This window comes from Arachis hypogaea, chromosome 15 (assembly GCF_003086295.3).
Source record: "Arachis hypogaea cultivar Tifrunner chromosome 15, arahy.Tifrunner.gnm2.J5K5, whole genome shotgun sequence".
Classification (NCBI taxonomy): Eukaryota; Viridiplantae; Streptophyta; class Magnoliopsida; order Fabales; family Fabaceae; genus Arachis; species Arachis hypogaea.
The window spans coordinates 103,981,922-103,988,506 of NC_092050.1; the positions used below are offsets into that span (position 1 = coordinate 103,981,922).

Sequence of the window (6,585 nt, forward strand, 5' to 3'; positions counted from 1 at the left end):
AAAAACCGAAAACAGAAAAGAAAATAAACAAGGACATTAAAGAATGGGTCCACCTTAGTGATGGTGGCTTCTTCTTCCTCTTGAAGAACCAATGGAGTTCTTGAGCTCCTCTATATCTCTTCCTTGCCTTTGTTGCTCCTCTTCCTAGAGGTTTCTCCGGCCTTAGGTTCCATTAATGGTTATGGAAAGTAAAAAGCTGAGCTTTTCCACACCAAACTTAAAAGCTTTGCTCGTCCTCGAGCAAAATAAGATAAAAGGGAGTAGAAGAAGAATGATACAATTAATTATGAAAACCATTACTGTATACAAGAAAAATTAAAAAGAGTTGAAAAAGAATTTGAAAAGATATGTAAGTTTTGAAAATGTTTTGGAAGAAATTGAAAAGAATTGAAAAAGAATTAAAAAGAATTGGAAAGATTATTAATTTTTGAAAATAGAAATTGAAAGATGAACATTTAAAATATGTTTGAGGCAAAAAATTATGAATTAAAACATGAAAAATTGAAAAAAAATCGAATTGGAAACAAAATGATCTCCCTTGTGTCATCCTGGCGTTAAACGCCCAAAATGCTATCCATTCTGGCGTTTAATGCACACTTGACTGCCTCTTTGGGCGTTTAACGCCCAGCCAGATACCCTGGCTGGCGTTAAACGCCAGGAATTCTTCTTTACTGTGTGTTTTTCTGAACGCCCAGAATGCTGCCTGCATGGGCGTTAAACGCCCATTCTGCTATCCTTACTGGCGTTTAAACGCCAGTAAGCCTGTCCTCCAGGGTGTGCTGCTTTTGCTGCTATTTTTGATTTTGCTTTAATTCTGCAGCTGTTTTTGTGACTCCACATGATCATCAACCTAAAGAAAACATAAACTAACAATGGAAAATGAAATGAAAAAGTAATTAACATAGATAAATAAGATTGGGTTGCCTTCCAATAAGCGCTTTTTTACTGTCTTTAGCTGGACTTTTACTGAGCTTTTAATTTAGTCTCAGTTTTGAGCACTCTTGTTCAACATTGCCTTCAAGATAATGTTTGACTCTCTGTCCATTAACAATAAATTTTTTGTCAGAGTCAATATCCTGAAGCTCTACATAACCATATGGTGACACACTTGTAATCACATATGGTCCCTTTGATGACAAGTCATCCTAGCCTATTTTAGCTAGTCTTTTTCTTTTGTTTTCATTAGAATTATGCACTTTCTTAAGCTACAAGCAAGCTAATTGAGTAGATTTTCATGTTTCCCTTGATTGAACCAACCATATATGAATTTATGCCATTTCATGAGATTTTATGCTATATTTGTTGCATATTATGAAAGAATGAATATCTCATGATTTTGAGCATAGCTTTGATGAGTTTGGTTGATTAATGATAGGTGAAGAAAGCTTGGAGAAAGGTTGAAGCAAAGAGGAATGGCTAGGAGTGAAGAGAGGACAATGGAATAAGTGAAATTGAACCGGGAAGCAAGAAGTTAGCCCCAACGTTAGCCCCCTAACTTGGAGGCTAACGTTGGAACTTGAAATTTCTCCCCTGGACATCCAACGTTTGCACCAACGTTAGCCCCCTAACTTGGAGGCTAAAGTTGGCACATAAATATTCAAGGAAGAGTCAAAAGTTAGCCCCAACGTTAGCCCCCTAACTTGGAGGCTAACGTTGGAACTTGTGAAGTTCTCCCCTGGGCACCAACGTTTGCGCCAACGTTAGCCCCCTAACTTGGAGGCTAACGTTGGCACATGAATTACAAAGGGGGAAGGACCAACGTTTGCGCCAACGTTAGCCCCCTAACTTGGAGGCTAACGTTGGCACATGAATTACAAAGGGGGAAGGGCCAACGTTTGCGCCAACGTTAGCCCCCTAACTTGGAGGCTGATGAGCGGATAATTTATACGCTTTTTGACATTGTTTTTAGTATGTTTTTAGTAGGATCTAGTTACTTTTAGGGATGTTTTTAATAGATTTTGTGTTAAATTCACATTTCTGGACTTTACTATGAGTTTGTGTGTTTTTCTGTGATTTCAGGTATTTTCTGGCTGAAATTGAGGGACTTGAGCAGAAATCAGATTCAGAGGTTGAAAAAGGACTGCTGATGCTGTTGGATTCTGACCTCCCTGCACTCAAAGTAGATTTTCTGGAGCTACAGAACTCGAAATGGCGCGCTTCCAATTGAGTTGGAAAGTAGACATCCAGGGCTTTCCAGAAATATATAATAGTCCATACTTTGGCCAAGAATTGACGACGTAAACTGGCGTTCAACGCCAGCCTTCTGCCCAAATCTGGCGTCCAGCGCTAGAAAAGGATCCAAAACCAGAGTTGAACGCCCAAACTGGCACAAAAACTGGCGTTCAACTCCACAAATGGCCTCTGCACGTGCAACACTTAAGCTCAGCCCAAACACACACCAAGTGGGCCCCGGAAGTGGATTTATACATCAAATACTTACTCATGTAAACCCTAGTAGCTAGTTTATTATAAATAGGACCTCTTACTATTGTATTTGACATCTTTGGATTACCTTATGATCCTTTGATCATGTTTTAGGGGGCTGGCCATCTCGGCCATGCCTGGACCTTCACTTATGTATTTTCAACGGTAGAGTTTCTACACTCCATAGATTAAGGTGTGGAGCTCTGCTGTTCCTCAAAGATTAATGCAAAGTACTACTGTTTTCTATTCAATTTTTCTTATTTCGCTTCTAAGATATCCATTCGCACCCAAAAACGTGATGATTATGTGTGACGCTCATCATCCTTCTCCCTTATGAACGCGTGCCTGACAAACACTCCCGTTCTACATGAATTAAGCTAGAATGAGTATCTCTTAGATCTCCTAACCAGAATCTTTGTGGCGTAAGCTAGAATGATGGCGGCATTCAAGAGAATCCGGAAGGTCTAAACCTTGTCTGTGGTATTCTGAGTAGGATTCAATGATTGAATGACTGTGACGAGCTTCAAACTCGCGATTGTTGGGCGTTAGTGACAGACGCAAAAGGAGGGTGAATCCTATTCCAGCATGATCGGGAACCGACAGATGAATAGCCGTGCCGTGACAGGGTGCGTGAGCATATGATTCACTGAGAGGAGGGGATGTAGCCACTGACAACGGTGATGCCCTTGCATACAGCCAGCCATGGAAAGGAGTAAGACTGATTGGATGAAGATAGCAGGAAAGCAGAGGTTCAGGGGAACGAAAAGCATCTCCATTCGCTTATCTGAAATTCCTGCCAATGAATCTACATAAGTATCTCTATCCCTTTTATTGTTTATTTTAAATCTAATAAAGTATCATGTTTAAATCCGCCTGACTGAGATCTGCAAGGTGACCATAGCTTGCTTCAAGCCAACAATCTCTGTGGGATCGACCCTTACTCACGTAAGGTTTATTACTTGGACGACCCAGTACACTTGCTGGTTAGTTGAACGGGGTTGTGTCCACACATAGTAGAGAGCCATAATAATGATTCCATACAATAACAAAGAGTACTACATTAATGTGATCACAATTTCGTCCACCAAGTTTTTGGCGCCGTTGCCGGGGATTGTTTGAGTTTGGACAACTAACGGTTCATCTTGTTGCTCAGATTAGGTAATTTTCTTTTTATTTTATTTTCAAAAATTTTTCAAAAATATTTCTAAAATTTTCTCATCTGTTTTCGAAAAAAAATAAAAATGTTTTCAAAAATAAATTATTCTATGGCTTCAAAATTTTTAAGAATGAATTCTAGTGTTTCATGAAATATGTTGAATCATATCTGGCTGTAAAGCCATACCCAAACTACTTTGGGATTGGTATTCAACTAATCACTCTAGCCCATGTAATTATATGTTGCAGCCTGGCTGGCTGTAAAGCCATGTCTAAATTCATTTGGACTGAGGCTTGCAATTTGTTATCAAGAGCAATTTAGTTGTTGCTCATCTACCTGCTGTTGATCCATGATCACCTGCTGAAGCTTGGCTGGCCATTGGCCATGTCTAGTATTTTGGACTGGAGCTTTCATTGAAAGCTTGGCTGGCTAGTGAGCCATGTCTAATTCCTGGACTGAAGCTTTAGACTAACATGGCAAGATTCCTGGAATTCATATTAAAAATTTTGGAATCCTTATTTTTTCTTTTTCATATAATTTTCGAAAAATATAACATAAAAATCCAAAAAAATTAGAAAATCATAAAAATCAAAAATATTTTTCTGTTTCTTGTTTGAGTCTTGAGTCATATCATAAGTTTGGTGTCAATTGCATATACATCTTGCATATTTCGAAAATTTCATGCATTCATGGTGTTCTTCATGATCTTCAAGTTGTTCTTGGTAAGTCTCCTTGTTTGATCTTGATGATTTTTTGTTTTGTGTCTTTTCATGTTTATCATATGCATTCTTGAATTCTTAGTGTCTAAGCATTAAAGAATTCTAAGTTTGGTGTCTTGCATATTTTCTTTGCATTAAAATTTTTCAAAAATATGTCTATGATGTTCATCTTGACATTCATAGTGTTCTTGGTGTTCATCTTGACACTCATATCATTCATGCATGCATTCATTGTTTTGATCTAAAAATTTCATGCATTGCATCTTTTTTGTGTTTTTCTCTCTCATCTTAAAAATTCAAAAATAAAAAAAATATATTTCCCTTTTTCTCTCATCAAATTCGAAATTTTGAGTTGACTTTTTCAAAAAATTTTAAAAATCAAATTGTTTCTCATGAGTCAAATCAAATTTTCAATTTGAAATTCTTATCTTTTTCAAAATCTTTTTCAAAATCAAATCTTTTTCAAAATTATTAGTTATTTTCGAAAAATTTCAAAAAAATATTTTTTAAAAATCTTTTTCTTATTTTTATATAAAATTTTCGAAAATAACTAATCAATTAATGTTTTGATTCAAAAATTTGAAGTTTGTTACTTGCTTGTTAAGAAAGATTCAAATTTTAAGTTCTAGAATCATATCTTATGATTTCTTGTGAATCAAGTCATTAATTGTGATTTTAAAAATCAAATCTTTTTCAAAACTAATTTCAATCATATCTTTTCAAAAATATCTTCTTATCTTATCTTTTTCAAAATTTGATTTCAAAATATCTTCTCTAACTTCCTAACTTCCTATCTTTTCAAAAGTTGTTTCAACTAACTAACTAACTTTTTGTTTGTTTCTTAACTTTTTCAAAACTACCTAACTAACTCTCTCTCTCTCTAATTTTCGAAAATATCTCTCCCCTTTTTCAAAATTTCTTTTTAATTTATTAATTATTTTAATTTTTTTAAAAAAAAAACTTAATTTTCGAAAATTCCTAACAAATTTTCAAAAACCAATTTTCAAAAATCACTAACTCCTTTTCAAAATAATTTTCGAAAATTATACCTCCCACATCCTATTCTATTTATTCATTCATATCCTAACATCTCATCTCACATCTCTTCCATTCTCACAGTTGTGTTTCTTCCTTTACATCACATTCTTTATCTCCCCCTCTTCTTCCACTCACAAAGGGATCCCTATACTGTGGTATAAAGGATCCCTATTATTATTATCATTTTTCTGTCCATTCTTCCTTGTATTATGAGCAGGAGCAAGGATAAGAACATTCTTGTGGAAGCAGATCCAGAACCTGAAAGGACTCTGAAGAGAAAATTAAGAGAAGCTAAAATACAACAATCCAGAGATAATCTTTCAGAAATTTTCGAACAGGCAGAGGAGATGGCAGCCGAAAATAATAATAATGTAAGGAAGATGCTTGGTGACTTTACTGCACCTAATTCCAATTTACATGGAAGAAGCATCTCCATTCCTGCCATTGGAGCAAACAACTTTGAGCTGAAACCTCAGTTAGTTTCTCTAATGCAGCAGAACTGCAAGTTTCATGGACTTCCATCTGAAGATCCTTTTCAGTTCTTAACTAAATTCTTGCAGATATGTGATACTGTTAAGACTAATGGAATAGATCCTGAAGTCTACAGGCTCATGCTTTTCCCTTTTGCTGTAAGAGACAGAGCTAGATTATGGTTGGATTCTCAATCCAAAGATAGCCTGAACTCTTGGGATAAGCTGGTCACGGCTTTCTTAGCCAAGTACTTTCCTCCTCAAAAGCTGAGCAAGCTTAGAGCTGATGTTCAAACCTTCAGACAGAAAGAAGGTGAATCTCTCTATGAAGCTTGGGAAAGATACAAACAGTTGACCAAAAAGTGTCCTTCTGACATGCTTTCAGAATGGACCATCCTGGATATATTCTATGATGGTTTATCTAAGCTATCAAAGATGTCACTGGACACTTCTGCAGGTGGATCCATTCACCTAAAGAAAACGCCTGCAGAAGCTCAAGAACTCATTGACATGGTTGCTAATAACCAGTTCATGTACACTTCTGAAAGGAATCCTGTGAATAATGGGACGCCTATGAAGAAGGGAGTTCTTGAAGTTGATACTCTGAATGCCATATTGGCTCAGAATAAAATATTGACTCAGCAAGTCAATATGATTTCTCAGAGTCTACATGGAATGCAAGCTGCATCCAACAGTACTCAAGAGGCATCTTCTGAAGAAGAAGCTTATGATCCTGAGAACCCTGCAATAGCAGAGGTAAATTACTTAGGTGAACCTT

General features: G+C 36.4%; 1 non-coding gene across 1 annotated transcript; it reads right to left on the reverse strand.

Annotated features, from left to right (window-relative positions):
* Positions 1 to 6,080: 6,080 nt before the first annotated feature.
* Positions 6,081 to 6,188, reverse strand: LOC112753454 (small nucleolar RNA R71). Its single transcript, XR_003177842.1, has one exon. It is a non-coding gene; the product is annotated as a small nucleolar RNA R71 (small nucleolar RNA).
* Between the last annotated feature and the right edge of the window lie 397 nt (positions 6,189 to 6,585).